Source organism: Ictidomys tridecemlineatus, chromosome 6 (genome assembly GCF_052094955.1).
Source record: "Ictidomys tridecemlineatus isolate mIctTri1 chromosome 6, mIctTri1.hap1, whole genome shotgun sequence".
NCBI classification, from domain to species: domain Eukaryota; kingdom Metazoa; phylum Chordata; class Mammalia; order Rodentia; family Sciuridae; genus Ictidomys; species Ictidomys tridecemlineatus.
This window is the reverse complement of record NC_135482.1, coordinates 99,856,289-99,875,478: the sequence shown is the minus strand read 5'-3', so window position 1 is coordinate 99,875,478 and position 19,190 is coordinate 99,856,289.

Genomic DNA, 19,190 nt, shown 5'->3' with positions numbered 1-19,190 from the left:
AGGTCCAATCCTGTGCTGCCTGGGGTGGCTCGTTGGAGGGAGGCAATTGTGGAGAAGGATTTTGAGGTAGGTTGGGAGTTTGGGAGGGAACAAACCTTATTGCCCCTGGGTTTGTCCTGGGGGAGGTCGGGGCCAGGGGCTAGCCCCGAAAGGAGTTTCCCCAGAAGTGGGAAGAAATAGGCTGTCCAAGGGCATTAGTCTTAGATCTACACTCATTGACCCAGTGACAACCTTTACCACATCTAGGGAAAAGGGTGGCTGGGGGTGGTTTAGCCCCAGTTTGAGGAGACGCTATCCCTAGGCTTTGTTTGCCTGTTGGACACTCACATACAAAATGGCCAGTTTGTTTACAAGTAAAGCAAGTACGTGAGCCAGGATTGCGAAAAGCCTTGGTAAAAGTGGCACCTATGGCAAGACTCATGGCATGGGCTGCACCCACCCTGGCACAGAGTCTAATAAAGTCATAAAGTTCCCCTTTATCCTTATGTGGTCATAGAATATCCTGACATGCTGGGTTGGCGTTTTCACAGGCAAGATGTTTTACAAAGGGGCTTTCACTTTTGCTTGGTCCAAGAAGGTGTTCCATGGCTAGGTTGAGCCGGGCAAAAAAGTCACTATAAGGCTCGTCAGGTCCTTATCAGATTTTTGCCAGGGAAGTGGTAGCTGAGCCCTTTTGAGGGAGGCATCTCCAAGCATGTAAGCCAGCCGTCTGAATTTGTGCCAAAAGTCTAGCAGGGAAACACGCTGGTTTAGGGTTAGTGTCAAAGGGCACATTGCCCACTAGCTTAACATAAGTCCAGGATTTAGAGGAGGCCTTAGTTAAATTTTTTTGAGCAGTTTCCCGACAGTGCTCTTTGAAATCTGCATTCCATAACAGGAAGTCTCTGGCACTGAGGGTAGTTCGGGCTAAAAATATCCAATCATTGGGAGTAAGCCATTGTGCGCTTTGGCTCTCTAATAAAGCCAATGTATAAGGCAGACTGGGGCCATAGTGAGCACAAGCCTTTTTAAGTTTTTCAAGAAAACGTAGGCTTAATTTTTTGTAGGAACACTTTGGGTTCCTTCCTGCCTAGGGGTGAACTCCTCATCCTTTGAGTCCTGATCTTCCTTTTGCCCTTCCCCCACTTCCTCCCCTAGATCTGTTTCCCCCGCTTCCTCCTCTAGATCCTCCTCTAAGTCTTTGTCCTCAGCCTGGGCGGGCTTATCTGTCTGACTGTGGGTGACTGGGAAGGTGAGAACAGGGCGATGTCGTGGCTTAGCCTTTGTATTAGACCGCCTTGGGCCAGCTCAGGTTGACTCCATGCCTAAGGCTAATGAGCGGAGCTCAGAGTCAAGGGATTTTAATTCTTTTAAAAGTTGGATCTGTTCCCATTTAGGTTGGAGAGACTCTTGCAAGGGTGCCAGGTTAGGCAAGGGAAGTGGGGAAAAGATATCTGAGGGGGCAGTTGGTCCCTGAAGGGCCAGAGCACAAAAGGCAGGAGGGATATAGGAGGGAGGTGGATGTATAAGTCCTATAGGCTGTGGCAGGGTCCTGAGTGGTGGTGGGTCTTCTGAATGGTATCGAGCTGCTTTCTTCTCCAAGGTAGCCTTCTCCCCTGGGGTCAATGTGTCTCCAGGATTTAAAACTGGATAAAGGTGGTTGGTAACTGTTGGAGCCTTATTAATTAGGGTGGGATTTTGAGGGGGACCAGGAAGGTTCCCAGGGTCCTGGGAAGACTGAGATGGATCTATGTCCATACTAACTGAAGGGCATGCCGAGGGCAGACAAGAGGGATGAGAGGTCTTCTGCATAGCCTCCTCCCCAATCCTGACAAGTTTTAAGGTACCATTGTCAAAAGGTGAACTTTTAAGAATTTTGTTAATTAAGTTCCAGTAAGAAAAGGTGGGAACAGGCACGTTTTCTGGGCCAAAGGATTCATAATAATCTTTCAAACAGTCTCCTACTCTAAGCCATCTTTTACCATCAATGGTCCCTTCAGGGGAAAATCACGGACACAATTCTCCTATGTATGAAAAGAATAATTTTAAGTCCTTTTCCTTAACATGCACCCCCCATGTCTTGAGGGCCTCCTTAAGGCCTGACAAAAACAAATCATGTGATGAGACTGCTTGTCCCATGGTGGGTCACTCACCATGCGTCATCCCCACTCTCCTCCTGGATCTGTCTCTCGGTGGTGTCTGCCAAGGCGATCGTGAGCTCCGCTTGGCCAAGTCTCCCCAAGGATGGTGTTCCCCCTCAGTCAAAGGCTCGAGCCCCAATCATTGGGTGCCAAATGTCCCGACCGGCAGGACACATCAACGTGGGCAGCGAACTTAGGTGGGGAGGAAGGAAGGGACAAGAGACATGAGGGATGACAGCAAGACAGGAGTTCTGATCAAGCTGCAAATTTTTACTGTTCACACAGGGGTATTTATATGCTGGGGATGGGGAAGCTCTCTTACCAGCAGTTGCTGGATGTCTGCACAAGGTGAAATAACTTCAGGATGTTTCAGGAAGACAGATGGCCACAGGATGTCTCAGGGAGATAGATGGCTGCAGGATGTCTCCCTGGCAGGATGTCTCCCAGGGGGCTGTTTCTTGTGTCAGGCTATTATTTGAAGGAGAACTTCCTTCTAGCCCCTAACAATCAACATGTACCCCAGATGCTTCTCAACGTATCCTGCACAATGAGGTATTAGGAAACTGAAGGGTGAACCAGCTAAAAAATTAAAAATCTGAAATAATAAGAAATAAAAGCAAAAGAAGCACAAAAATAGTTTCAAAGTGTGGAGAATCAGATGTAACTGCGCTACTATTACTGTTCTTGATGGAGTCTGCCTGCAAATGGGATATTCTGTCAAGGTATAGATAAGTAACAGCGGACATGCTTGCAAACGAAGTGTCTGCTGTCCTTGGGAGGGCCTGCTTGCAAATGAGAGGCTCCTTCAAGGTTTAGATAAGGTAACGGGGACATGCTTGAAAACGAGGTGTCTGCTGTCCTTGGGAGGACTTGCCTGCAAACGGGATGTTCTGCCAAGTGGGCTAGGAGGGCGCTGAGAAAAATTTTATTATCTGTTCTTAACAAAGAGCAGAGCTCAACATACTCCGAGCGGAGAATAGATTAGCCATGAGAAGCGGGTCACTTCTGATTAGAAAGTAAAACTTCTGTATGCTATGTTTAATTAGCTGAAAGACCTGATTTATTGATGTTGGAAGGCTGCCTTCTTTGTTCACAATACTATAAAAATATTGCTTGTACACAATAAAGGACTTTTTTCTGCTGCTGCTTTGCTTGCTCTGCTTCTTCTTTTTTTTTTTCCCATGCTGACCTGCAAGTGAATTACTGCAACATTTGGTGTAGTCGGCAGGATTCAGCACTGAAAGGGTAAGCACCCGGGTTAAGAAAACGAAAGGGAGACTTTCAGAACTAACAAATATCAAAAGGTATCACCCCAGGGGTTGAAAGAAACTTTAGGGGGACTTTCAGAACTAACAAACATCGAAAGGTATCACCCCAGGTTGAAAGAAACTTTAGGGGGACTTTCAGAACTAACAAACATCAAAAGGTATCGCCCCAGGTTGAAAGAGACTTTAGGGGGACTTTCAGAACTAACATGGGAAACTCCCAGTCCTTAAAGGAACAATATGTGGAGTTACTACAAGGATTATTATATTCCATAGGTGTGAAAACATCTCATAAGAGACTCAAGGAGTTATTTAAATTATAGAATGTCATTGTCACTGGTTCCAGTATCAAACTAAGGTCCAGTTAAATTTAGGGGAATAGAAATTGGTTCAAAAAGAGCTCTGTAAGCAGCATCAGGCTGGGAATGTTATTTCTTTGAAGATTTGGACATTGTGTAGCGCTATTACTCAAGCATTACAATTATTAGAAAGCAATAACAAAAGGGCTCTCTTTGTGAAAGACAAGTTAATACATCAGAATCTGATAATAAGGTTAACAAAACAGAGCCCTAAGAAAATATTTGTGATACTATAGATGACTCTCCTAAATCAGATCTGGGCGATGAGAAAGATTCAAAAAGTTCAGATAGTGACTCCAATATGAAAGAAATTATGGAGGGCCTTTGTGGATAAAATGCAATTAAAAAAGCAAAGGTCCTCTCTTAAACCTACTGCTCCTTTTAATGCTTCTCTCTTTCCAATGACAGAGTATAGAGTTAATGTGGGTAGAAAACAACAATGTTTTTCATTTCCTTTTACTATGACACATGATGATGATGATGATCTTGCAGCTCCTCCTGGTTGTTTTGTTGATCCACAACATTTGTTTCCTATAACTAGACAATAAAACCTACAAAATTCTCTATGATTGATGTTCACTATACTGCAGTGGTATACAAGTTTATAAAGGATTTAAAAGCTACAGCCTTTCAATATGGCCCTCAGTCTCCTTTTGTGTTAGATATGTTAGAAAATTTGGGTACTTCTAAATTACTTATTCCTTTGGATTGGGAGGCATTAGCCAAAACAGTTTTGGAGGGATCTCAGTGGTTACAATTGAGAAGTTGATGGGAAGATGAGGCACAAAAACAAGCTGGAGAGAGTGAAGTTCAAAATCCCCCGGGACCTATGGAGGATAAGTTAATGGGGGAAAGTAATTACTGTGCCTTTAGAGACAGGCTCAATATAAAGATTCAGATCTTCAACAAGTTTGACAGGTTTTCTTAAGAGCTTTGAGATGTGTGATACCCACTGGTCAGGCACAACCTTCCTTTACTAAATCTATACAAGGGGATACTGAAACTTACACTGATTTTCTTGCAAGACCGCGTACTTTTGTTATGAAGGCAATGGGTCAAAATCAAATAGCAAAGGTATTATTAGAAACATTAACATTTGAAAATGCAAATCCTAAATGTAAGCATATTTTGGGGCCATTAAAAGGGCAAAACGCCTCATTGAGTAAATATGTGAGTGGGAGGAATTGAACATCAAAGTTTCTGTTTTTGCTGCAGCCATGGCAAGAGCCCTTAAACCCAATAAATCAGGAACTTGTTTCAATTGTGGAAAAGCAGATCATTTTAAAAGGGATTGTAAAAAATAAAATAAAATATATAAATAAATTTTATGATACTTTCTAATTACTGGCCGGTCATTTTTCTAGGACTCTTACTTTTTCCTAGATTCTGTATTTTTTGAGCTCATAATTTTGACCCTACAGACCTAAGTTAATGTTTTTCTGATCAGTTCTATTTTTGATCAACTGTGGAATATTTAAACATTACAATGGAAATTTCACCTAAAATAGCTACAAGGCCTTTATTGTGTTATGTGTGCACATTTGTATTATATGTTGTATGTCTGTTTGTGTGTATGTCCATATATCATGTAAATGATATAAAGATTGATATATATGTAAAGAGCGCTCATAAAAATTAAAAAAAATATTTGGATCCAAATATTTTTAATTCACTGATTTAAATGGTTCAATTTAAATTGGGTAAACAGATAAAAATAAGATGTCTTTAACATGTTAATGACTGATATGCTTTGGTTCTAGGACTTTTCTTCAACAACAACAAAAAATGGCTAACATGGTTCATTATACTTGCCTAATGTTTTGATAAAATAAGTAAATTAATTAGACATAAGATTATTTTATGGGCTGGGGATGTGGCTCAGCGGTAGCGCGCTCGCCTGGCATGCGTGCGGCCCGGGTTCGATCCTCAGCACCACATACCAACAAAGATGTTGTGTCCACCGAGAACTAAAAAATAAATATTAAAAATTCTCTCTCTCTCTCTCTCTCTCTCTCTCTCTCTCTCTCTCTCTTCTCTCACTCTCTCTTTAAAAAAAAGATTATTTTATGTTTATGAATATTTGTTAAATATCTGATTGATTTACAAGGTTAATATGCTAAATGTTAAATATACCATTAAATGCTTTTAACTCCTTAAATTACATTAGATAACATTATTAATAATTTTTTAAGTTGGTAAATAATATAAATAAATAAATAAATAAATAAATGGTTCTTTATCATCCCTAATATTTAGACACTATATTTTCATAATATGGTAAACAAATGTGATTAATTGTGTACTACAAATAACAAAATATCTCATATTAAAATGGAATAATTTGCCCAAATTCAAAAATTTACAAGGATGATTTCAAAGTGTAAATAAAGAAGGGTTTAAAAAAAATTAAAAGGTTCTATGTATGGATTTAATAAAAAAAAAATGTGTTTCTGGAAGTGAGTAAATAAAAGAATTTAAGCAAGTGATAAAGAAGGTCTATGTATGTTGTCTATATAGTTTTAAGTAAGTGATAAAGAAGGTCTGTGTACATTGGCTATATATGTAAATTTGTGAACAAATAATCTTAAAAAAATTAAGGATTATACAAATATGGTTAAATAACAACTGTTATTTTGCAATATTCTATTATGTTATTTCTTTAAGAGCTAAACTTAATTAATATAACAACATCAGTAGTAATTATGGTACTATTACTCTTCTTTGTATATTAAATGTGTTCATATTTTCCAGGTATATAAGTCTTTAAGATAAAAGCTTTAAAAAAATTATATCAAGCTGGTGTTCTCCAAAAGGTTGCATGGTAATTTTAGGTTTATAAAAATAATATGTTGGAGATTTATTTATATCCTTTAATGTTCTATAACTGGGCCTATTATCAATAAGATATATAAAGTTTTATGTTGCTTTTTATACTGAGGTACAATTTAAATATATTTTTTAAGTTAATGAGAGCCTTATCTACATAAAGGTTAATATTATAAAACACAAGAACATTTTTCTATTTTTCTAAAAAACGCTAAAAGCTTTCAGCCTTTCTTTATTTCATGTTTTAGATGTGTTATCATATTGTGTTAGTTTTTACTCAAATAAACTTAAACAATTATTTATATAAAATTTATAATATAATATTTTAAAAAAATAATAAACTTTAAACTATAACACTTTACTTAAATTTATAAAGAGCCCTACTTACCTAAGATAAGACTCTATGTCCTATCTAACTACATGTAAAAATAACAACAAAAATAGTAGACCAAATTTCAGTATATTTTACTCATATTAGAGTACATTCTACATTGCCAGGACCATTAACTAGAAAAAATCAAAATATTGATTAACTATTATTCCCCTTACAAAAGGCTCATCTAGAACATACTTTACTTCATACAAACACTAAAGGACTTTATAATAAATACAAAATAACTGTTCATCATGTGCTTCTTTTAATATTCCTTACTGTCCTCCTGGTGTTAATCCAAGGGGACTCCATCTTAATGCCCTTTAACAAATGGATGTTGTTATAATTCAGTCATTTGGACAATTAAGATATGTACATCATACTATTGACAGTAATACTCATTTTCTTGGGCCACAGTTTATCTTTAAAAAAAAAGGGCTGATGCAATCATTTCTCGTTTATTATCTTGTTTTGCTATCATGGGAATTCCTTTAGAACTTAAACTGACAATGCACCTGCATATACCTCACAAAAATTACATTCATTTTTACAAAAGTATGACATTACACATATATTTGGCATACCTTGTAATAGTCAAGGTCAAGCTATTATAGAAAGGACAAATCATATGTTAAGAAAATATATACTAAAAATAAAAAGGGGGGATATGGCTATGGCTTATATACCTCAAAATATACTTCATAAAACTTTACTAACTTTAAATGTTTTAAATGTCTGGTCAACTTCCAAGGTTCCTGCAGCCCAGCAACATTTCTCTACATTTAAATCTCAGCCATTATTTCTAAAATTGGAAATACCTATGTGGTACAGGGATGAAAATAAAGAATGGATTTCTAGGTTGTTGCACCACATGGGAAGGGGATTTGCTCTTATTTCTACAGGTAAAACACCTTTCTAGGTACCTTCAAGACTTATCAAATTGCAGAATAAGTGATCCATTTGTCAGACAATTTCAGGAGCTGGCAATGAAGAGAACTTCTACAATGGCAACGAGAACAGCGGACCCCCCAACATGGGGACAGATAAAAAAGTTGACTCAAGAAGCTGAAAAAAACCTTCAAAAGGCAAATCAGCCTTTAAATCTTGTTAATCTTTTATTAGCTATGCTTACAGTTATTAATTGCCAGGTAAGTATAGTTTCTGCTCATTCTTTTGCTTATTGGGCCTATGTTCCTAAACCTCCTTTGGTGCGGTGTTTCCTGGGGAAAATCTGAAGTTCGTGTGTGTACTAATAATACTAATTTTCCCCCCTCATGTATGTGGGGGAATTAAAAATATTCCATTCTATAAAAATCTGTATAATATTTCTAATATAACTGTAGCTGTTGAAGGAGTCCCACTGTGTATAGGGGCTCGTTCTTTCTGTTTGCCTCTTATAGCACATAACAACTCTTTCTTATAATAGTTGGGGAGTTAATCATCATAGTTACCCTACTGCTGTTTTTACTGTCATGATATCTTTCTGAGGATTTAATACCTCTAGTATGAATGTTAATCAATCATGACTATCATCTGAAGAATGTTTTGTCAGAACTCATCTTCCTTTATGTTAAGCTAAATATTTTGAAACATTTTTAACTCATTTAAAGTGGAAAGTATGTCATGATCATCACCCTAAAACAGTAGTCAAATATCAAAATATCACTATAGTTGGGTGGAGTCCTAATCATTCTAAATTTATAAAAAGTTGGTCAAATCGTACTTTAAGATGGCATCGACATAATGGGACAATAAATGCTTGGGGTAATGAGACAATTAAAATGCAACATTATGCTTTGGTCTCTCCAATGTTACAGGATATAAGGTTTTCCAATACTCAAGGGGATATATGGAAAATATGGGCAGTATCTGGGAAACTCACTGTATGGACTGGAAATTTCAAGTTAGATGTATCCCATTCCTCTCCTTTTGAAGTACATCTACGTAATAATCTGACTTATTTTTCTACATGTTTTAAATTTCCTTATTCTCTTATGATTGAAAACTGGGAATGGAATGTAACTTGGGGAACAATATCATGTATAGACTGTTATCTTATTCAATGTGGAAATAGAACTAATTGGGAATTAATAGAAATTAATAATTATTCTTTAGTTATTGTTAAAGCTCGAACAGAATTGTGGGTGCCTGTTAAGTTGACTCATCCTTGCTCTGATTCATTGTCTGTTACTCATTTGTACAATGCTGTTCAAGTTTTGTTATATTGCTCTCTACAATTAATAGGAATAGTTATAGCTTCATTCCCTGCAGTTGCTTCTGTAACTGCCACTGCTGCAATAGCTAGTGTTGCTTTGCATCAAGACATTCAAACTGCGAATTTCATGAGAACATGGCATCAAGATGCTCATTTAATATGGCAACAACAAAGGACTTAAACTCTCAATTAGCTACAGAGGTGATCAATTTACAACATACTGTTTCCTGGCTTGGTGATCAAGTGACTATCTTGGTTACCAGAAGTGTTCTGAAGTGTGACTGGAATTCTTCTCATATTTGTGTGACTCCTATACCATATAATACCAGTGATTTCTGGGAAACTGTTAAAAGATGGTTAAATGGACATCAAAATTTAACTTTAGAAATTATGAATTTGGAAAAAACTTTTATGGACACCTTTAATAAGACATTACCTGAACTAACAGGATCTGACATTTTACAAAAGTTGTCTTCAAGTATTGCTAATTTAAATACTTTAAGTCATTTTTCTACCTTGTTGTCAACTTCTTTAGGTAACACTGTAATAATTTTTGTTTTGTGTTTTGTTTTGTATATAGTCATCCAATGCTGGAAAAAGAAAAAGCAACTGAAACATGAAACCTCTCTTGTCGCTTCTGCTAAGGCTCATTTACAAAAACAAAAGGAGGGAGATGTAGAGAATCAGATGTAACTGTGTTACTATTACTGTTCTTGATGGAGTATGCCTGCAAATGGGATATTCTGTCAAGGTATAGATAAGTAACAGCGGACATGCTTGAAAACGAGGTGTCTGCTGTCCTTGGGAGGACCTGCCTGAAAACAGGATGTTCTGCCAAGTGGGCTAGGAGGGCGCTGAGAAAAATTTTATTATCTGTTCTTAACAAAGAGCAGAGCTCAACATACTCCGAGCGGAGAATAGATTAGCCATGAGAAGCGGGTCACTTCTGATTAGAAAGTAAAACTTCTGTATGCTATGTTTAATTAGCTGAAAGACCTGATTTATTGATGTTGGAAGGCTGCCTTTTTTGTTCACAATATTATAAAAAGATTGATTGTACACAATAAAGGACCTTTTTTTCTGCTGCTGCTTTGCTTGCTCTGCTTCTTCTTTTTCTTTCTTTTCCCATGCTGACCTGCAAGTGAATTACTGCAACACAAAGGGTGAAAGGGCTTATGGATGGATCAGACCTGATGGGTCAGATCCTAACAGAGGAAAAAATCTCAGGAATCCTTTATTAAATGGAAGTATATCAAAGGGATTTATTCTCCTGAAGTGTTCTTCAAGGTAAACAGAGTCAACAGGAGCAGGCTAATTGAGAATTATATATTTGCATGATATATTCTTCTTGCTTGGGTCAGCTGCTGCCTCTAGACTGTTTCCTTCACCCCAGGGCAGCAGGCATCTGAATTCAAAACTATTGAATCCATAAATCCCACACCAGGCATGGAATATGCCTCATTGACAGTAGCCACTGGCAAATGAGTGTGACTTTCAGCACTTTTGTACTAAAAAAAACCCACAAGGGCAGTCTATCTGTCCAAGGCTATAGAGTTCAGAATGGGGATTCATTTGTCGCTCCTGACAGATGTTAAAGATGAAGCCACAGGAAAGTTTTCCCAGGCTAGGTTTTGTTCTTTTTATGGTCCCATCTTTTCTTTCTATTCCCCTATCTCTCCCTAGTGGAAAGATAATGTTTATTTTTTGGTATTGTATGCATATGTGTCTTACTTTTGATCATTAAAGTGACTCACAGCCAAAAGTTAGCCATGAGTTTCAGATAAGATTTTGTTCTTGGACTTTTAGTCAATGCTGGAACTATTAAGACTATAGGAACTCTTGAATACACATTACATGTGTTTTGCATTGTGAGATGGACATGACGTTTTGAGGGCCAGGAATAGAATGTTATATTTTGGATATAATGTGTTCCACAAAAGGTCATGTGAGACAATGCAGGAATGTTCACAGGTAAAATTATTGAATTATGAGAGATTTATCATAATCAATAAATTTATCTGGTAGTGTTATGCTTGAATTCTGGACCCCCCAAAGACCACCAGAGACAAAGATCCATGTAAGCAGCAAAGAGGTGTTTATTGCAAGCTAGCTAGGTCCTCTGCAAGCACAGAGCAACTGGTGACACTGAGAGGCCCCAAGCCCAGGGTTTGCAGCAGTTTTATACACTCTTTGGGGAAGTTGGGGACTTTACATACATCATAGCATCTCTTAGCAAATCATCACACACAACAGGAAAATCATAAAACAAGTCTAAAACATGATTAGCACATTCACTGGTGGGAACAAGTTGGGTAAGGGTGATTGGTTAGTACAAGAGGGGGATTTGTTTGAACTGATTGGTTTAAGCCATGAGGGGAGTACTTGCTGAAATACATGGTTTCCCAACAAGTTATCAACCACCATAAAGTACTGGAAGAGTCAGCTGCCATCCCAGGTATTTCCCCTGTCTCATGCTGAATGGTGGTTGCTAGAAGGTTTCTATATGTTCCAACCTAGCCTAACTGAGTAAGGGACACCTGGCTGGGCAGATATCTTCTGTTATTTGTAGATAAACAAATCAACAGGATGAGTATGTGCCTAGGAGTGCTCTGTGGGTCTTTTCAAGGACAAGGGTCAAGCTCCCTTCCTTGGAAAGGCTTTGCTCTGAGGTAGAGGCTGGTTTTTCAGTAGATTAATAATTTGAAAGAACTACTGTTCTGGATGTGACTGTGAGCAGGCTCAGCATGGCTGCTGGAGGTAGGTTATTAGGGATGTTCCCTTGGGGGTTGTAGCTTGTCCCCCTGGTCTTTTTCTCTTTTTGTCCTTACATCCTGGCTGTCAAGGGGTGGGAAATTTTCCTCCTTTGCTGCCCTTCTGTCATGGTGTTCTGCCTCATCTTTGTTCCAAAGCAATGGAGTCAGGCAATAATGAACTGAACCTCTGAAACTATGAGCCAAAATGAACTTTTATCCACTGAGTTGTTATTTTCATAAATGTGTCAAAAAGTAGATAACAAAAAAGAAGAAAAATCCTATTTATTGATTAGAACTCAGCTGGATAATTTTTCATTTTATATCACACTTTAAACTCAAATCTTCCATAAACCCTGCTACACACACATTATTTTAAAGATGTTGTTGAGAAAACTAAAGGGAAAGGCCCTGAAATTCACACAATGCAAGGTAGATGGAAGAAGAGAGTCCCAGAACTGGTGTAATGGTTTAGATATTGTATCCCCCAAAAGCGCACATGTGAGACAATGAAAGAAGGTTTGGAAGAGAAATGACTAGGTATTAGCCTTAGCCTAATCAGTGAATTAATCCTTGGTGGAATTAACTGAGTGGCAACTGAAGGCCAGTGGGATGTGGCAGGAGGAAGTGGTTCATTGGAAACGTGACTATGGGTATATAATTTGTACCTGGAGAGTGGATTCTCTTTCTCGATTTCTCTCTCTCTCTCTCTCTCTCTCTCTCTCTCTCTCTCTCTCTCTCTCTCTCTCTCTCTCTCCTTTCTGATCACTATGTGACCTGCTTAAACCTCTTGAAATCATGATTCTTCAAATGAACTTTTTATCCTCTACAATTGTTCTGGTTGGATCCTTTAGTCAGAGTGGTAAAAAAGCTGACTAAAACAACTGGCTAATCACATGATGAAATGTTTCATTTCTGAGCAAGTGCACTCTTTATTGTAGTATTCAACAGCATTTTTAGTAATATATACATTTTTAATTTTTTTCATTTTTGTTGAACCATGACACAAAGAAAAGAGCATCAACTCCAAGTTTAAATCAAATTAAAGCAAGTTTGCACTGTGTACACAAGGAAAGCTGGCCACCAGCAACTGTCTCTCCGAAAACCAGGCTATAGATCAGCCCAGCTTTCCGGGAAGAAAAGGTTTATATAGCACAAAAAGTTACAAAGGGTTTTGTCTTGGGAACCTACAGCTAACAGGGTTCTGGTAAATGTAATAGAAGGGCAGATAGCAGATTAATGATCTACATGGCATGATATTTCAAGGTAGGGGGTAAATTCAGATCCCAACATCAGAATTTATGAGGTGAAACTAAGGTTTCAGAGAGGGTTTTTATCTGGTCATGGGGCACCAGAAAATTTGAGGCACCACTAAGGTTTTAGAGAGGGTTGTTATCTGGTCAAGGAGACCCAGGCATTGAGTTCAGAGCATGGACAGGAATTTCAAATAGGTTTAGAAATATCACTAATTTATAGTAAAACAGAAATTAACTTTTAATGACTTTGTGAAAAGATGGCTCCAAATCTTAAAATGGAATTAGGCTGGGTTGATCAATTTTCATCCCTACGGCACAATTATAAGGTAGTGAGCTCAATTACATGAAGTAAAAGTTCCCCCAGAATATAGTATAAGGTGCTCTTTGGAAAATTAACTAGTAAATTCTACATATAACATTAAAAATAAAACCCCCATAAAAATGTGTGAATTTGAGCATAGTCAGAAAATTAGTAGCAAATGGAAAGACTCAATTGCACAATCCCTGAACATCATATTGAGATGTCCACATGCACAGGTTATCATTATTCATAAAATTATCATACCAGGTCAATGAATTACAAGTTTCATTATAAGTATGATATATTTAGTATTATTTTACAAAGAAAATGTAAGAATTTTAGTAAAGAAGAGAATATAAACATTCCAGGGGTCATTTTGACTGACAACCTGTAGACAGAAATTATAAAACTGATGTTTTAGTCATATTTTTCACTGCTATGACTAAAGGACCCAACCAGAATAATTATAGAGCAGGAAAATTTTATTTGAGGGCTCATAGTTTCAAAGATCTTAATCCATAGAAGGTCGGTTCCATTACTCAGGGCTCAAGATGAGGTTGAACATCATGGCTAGAGAGTGTGGCAGTGGGGGCCCCCACACACTACAATACAGATTTCTGGAAAGAATCCCAACCCTTGCCCACCCAGAGAGCTGCCCCCATGATGGGGTTACTTATTCACTAAAGCATGGCTCCATAGCTTGACATCAGGGTACATATAGGCTTGAGGATGCCCCACCATGAAACTGGTATATTGCCAATTATATCAAGGGGCAACAATAATGACTTGGTAAGACATCACCAAGGTCCCTGTGGGCCTGGCTGCACCAGAGGTTTCTCTATTAGGGGTGCTAACAGTTATCCTATTGCTGTAATAACAGGAAGTCTTGAATGGGGTTTGCCTATCTCTTGTTTCTCCTAGTAACATCCAACTTCTTCTGATTAACCTCTTAATATCATATAATCAAATACCTCCATATTCTCACATTCTACATCATAAATATCTCAGCCAACCCCCCAGTTCCCTCTTCTACCATCAGAAATTGTAAACCATTATGCAAACCTATTGAGTATATGGTAGAAGATAACCAAACTCATTATTGCTGAATACAGTGACAAAACTGTAAGTGTAAAAATAGAAGCTAACTGATATATGGCTGCATGTTGGGTACATTTAGTGCTTTAATATTGATCTCTCCCTTAAAAGTGAAATATTGGTAGGCTGTAGGGACACTATAAGACAATAGGACAGAAACTATAATACCTTGAATATACACTGCAAGAGAGGACAATACATAGACATCATGAATAAGAAGGGAAGAAGGTGCCCCAAACAAACCAAGATACTACAACAATAGAATGTATAGGTAGCTCAATAGGCAAAATGTCATAGATGGAGTATAGAATATATATAACTAAAATGATTTGAGAATTAAGGAATGACCTAAGTGAGCAAGTACATGCAAAAATCAATCACATCAACAGAGAGATAAGAGAACAAATACAGTTTACCATAGATCACACCAACAGAGAGATAAGAGCAAATACAGGTTGCAAGATATTACTTCAAGAAAGTAATAGATATACTGGGGGAAAAAACAGAAATCCTTGAAATTAATGAAACAATAAGCCAATTAAAAAACTCTACAGATAGCATCACCAACAGGCTAGATCACATGGAAGACAAGACCTCAGACAATGAAGACAAAATATGCAATCTTGAAAATAAAGTTGACCTCACAGTGAAGATGGTAAGAAACCATGAACAGAATATCCAAGAATTATGGGATACCATCAAAAGACCAAATTAAGATTTATGGGGATAGAGGAAGGTTCAAAGACTCAAACCAAAGTAATGCACAATCTTTTCATTCAAATAATCAGAAAATTTCCCAAGCATGAAGAATGAATTGGAAAATAAAATACAAAAGGTCTATAGGACACCAAATGCACAAAATTACAAGAGATCTACACCAAGACAATTATAATAAAAATGTCTAGCATACAGAATAAGGATAGAATTTCAAAAGCCACAAGAGAGAAAAATGAGATTACCTGTAAGAGAAGACCAATTCAGACCTCAGAAGATTTTTTAACTCAATCAGTTTATTAACTTTTAACCCAGACACTCACAGCTAGGAGATCCTGGATCAACAATTACCAGGTTCTAAAATATAATGGATATCAACAAAGAATCTTATATCCAGCAAAATTAAGCTTTAAATTTGATGATGAAATACAAATTTTCATGATAAACAAAAGCTAAAAGAATTTACAGCAAGAAACCCTGCACTACAGAACATTCTAGGCAAAATATTCCATGAGGAAGAAAATAAAAACAACAATGAAAATGTGCAAAGAGAAGAACTACAATAAAGGAAAAGCCAACCAAATGAGAAATCAAGTCAAGTTAAATACCAAAAATAAACAAAAATGACAGGTAATTCAAATTATGTCTCAATAATAACCCTAAATGTTAATGACCTAAACTCATCAGTAAAAATACATAGGCTGGTATATTGAATTTTTTAAAAAAAAAGACCCAACAATATGCTGCCTTCAAGAGACTTGTCTCATAGGAAAAGACATCCACATACTGAAAGTGAAAGGTTGAGATAAAATACACCATTCACATGATCCACATAAACAAGCAGGGATTTTCATCCTCATATCAAATAAAATAGAATTCAAGCTAAAGTCAATTAAAAGGGATAAAGATGAACATTCAATACTTCTTTCAACAAGACATACAGTTATAAATATATATGCCCCCCAAATTGGAGCCTCTATGTTCATTAGTCAAACTCTTCTCAAGTTCAAGAGTCAAATAGCCCACAACACAATAATTCTGAGTAACTTTGACACACCATGTTCACCAGTGGATATCTTCCAAACAAAAGATAAGCAAAAAACAATAAAACTCAATAATAAAATCAATAACTTAGACTTAACTGACATATATAGAGTATATTATCTATCAATAAGGGAATACACATTCTTCTCAGCAGTACATGGATCCTTCTCTAAAATAGACCATATATTATGAAACAAAGTAAATCTTAGTAAATACAAAAAAGTAGACATACTACCTTGCATTCTATCAGACCACAATGGAATAAAATTAGAAATCAATGATAAAATAAAAATAAAAGTTACTCCATCACCTGGAGATTAATAACATGCCTTTGAAAGAACAATGGTGGCAAAGATATCTAGGAAAAGATTTAAAAATTCTTAAAGGTAAATGAAAACAAAAATGCAACATTTCAAAATCTCTGGGACACTACAAAGGCATTTATAAGAGAAACATTCATTGCATAGAGTTCATTCCTTAAAAGAAAAAAAAGTCAACAAATAAATGGCCTAACATTACACCTCAAAATCCTAGAAAAAGAAGAACAATTCAATCCCAAAAATCAGTAAAAGATAAGAAATAATTAAAATCAGAGCTAAAATCAATAAAACTGAAACAAAAGAAACAATTGAAAAAATTGACAAAATAAAAAGTTGGTTCTTGGAAAAAATAAATAAAAATGATAAGCCATTAGCCATGCTAATGAAGAGAAGAAGAGAAAACACTAAAATTATAACATTCATGATGAAAAAGAAAATATTATGATGGGACACTAAAGAAATACAGCAGGTAGTTATAAATAATTTCAAAACTGTGTATCCCAATAAAATAGAAAATATCAAAGGGATCAACAAATTTCTAGAGGCATATGATATGCCCAAACTAAAATCGGGTGATATACACAATTTAAACAAATCAATTTAAAGCAAGGAAAGAGGACACCATCTGAAGATTACCTACCAAGAAAATCCCAGGACCAGATGGATACAAAGTTGAGTTATATAAGACCTTTAAAGAAGAACTAATACCAATAATTTTGAAACTATTCCATGAAATAGAAAAAGAAGGAACACTTCCAAACACATCCTATGAAGCCAGTATTACCCTGATTCCAAAACCAGACAAAAGCACATCAAAGAAAGAAAACTTCAGACCAATATCTCTAATGAATGTATATGCAAAAATGCTCAATAAAATTCTGGAAAATCGAATACGAAAACATATCAAAAAATTAGTGCACCTTCATCAAGTAGGGGTCATCCCAGGGATGTAAGGTTGGTTCAACATACAGAACTCAATAAATGTAATTCATTACATCAATAGACTCAAAGATAAAAATCATATGATCATCTCAATAGATGCAGGAAAAGCATTTGATAAAATACAGCATCCTTTCATGTTCAAAACCCTAGAAAAACTAGGAATAACAGGAACATTCCTCAACAATTCCTCAATTGTAAAGGCAATCTATGCTAAGCCTCAGGCTAACATGATTCTAAATAAAAAAATGAAAGTATTCCCTCTAAAAACTATAACAAGACAGGGATGCCCTCTTTCACCACTTCTATTTAACATAGGTCTTGAAACTCTAGCCAGAACAATCAGAAAAATGAAAGAAATTAAAGGGATATGGATAGGAAAAGAAGAACTCAGATTGTCACTATTTGCAGACAATATGATCCCATACTTAGAAAACCCAAAAAGTTTCACCAGAAAACATCTAGAACTAATAAATAAATTCAGCAAAGTAGCTGGATATAAAAGCAACACCCATAAATCAAAGGTATTTCTGTACATCAGTGACAAATCCTCGAAAAGAGAAACTAGAAAACCCACCCCAATTACAATAGCCTAAAATAAAATAAAATAAAATATTTGTGAATAAACTTAAGAGTTGAAAGACCTCTACAATGAAAACTACAACATGCTAAAGAAAGAAATTAAAGAAGACCTTAGAAGATGGAAATCTCCACCTTGCTCTTAGATAGTCAGAATTAATATTGTCAAAATGACCATATTACCAAAAGCACTATACAGATTCAATGCAAGCCCAGTCAAAATTCCAATGACATTTCTCATAGAAATAGAAAAAGCAATCATGAAATTCACATTGAAAAATAAGAGACCAGAATAGCCAAAGCAATCCTTAGCAAGAAGAGTAAAGCTGACGGCATTACTATTCCACACCTAAAACTATACTACAAAGTAATAGTAACAAAAACAGCATAATATTGGCACCAAAATAGACCTGTAGACCAATGGTACAGAATAGAGGCCGCAGAGTCTAACCACATGACTGCAGTTATTGTATATTAGACAAAAACATATTGTTTGGCACATATTGTATATGTGCTCAAAACGTACATTGGAGAAAAGATACTCTCTTCAAAAAGTGGTGCTGAGAAAAGTGGAATCCACATGTAACAAAATGAAATTAAATCTCTACCTCTCACCATGCACAAAACTCAATTTAAAGTTGATCAAGGACCTAGGAATTAAACCAGAAACCTTGTGCCTAATGGAAGAAAAACTAGGCCCAAATCTCCATCATGTTGGAATAGGCCCCAATTTCCTTAATAAGACTCCTATACCACAAGAAGTAAAACCAAAAATCAATAAATAGGATGGATTCAAATTAGGAAGCTTTTACTTCACAAAAGAAACATTCAGCGAGGTGAATAGAGAGCCTACAGATTGGGAGCAAATTTTTACCACAAGCACTTCAAAATAGGGCTCAGTGGTCCAGTGTCATTGAGTTCAGTCCCCAGTACACCCCCCAAAATATATATATCTTGAGGAAAAAAATAAAAACATAGCATAACAAAACTTATAGGATATGTCAAGGGAAGTCACAAAAGAACATTTAGAACTA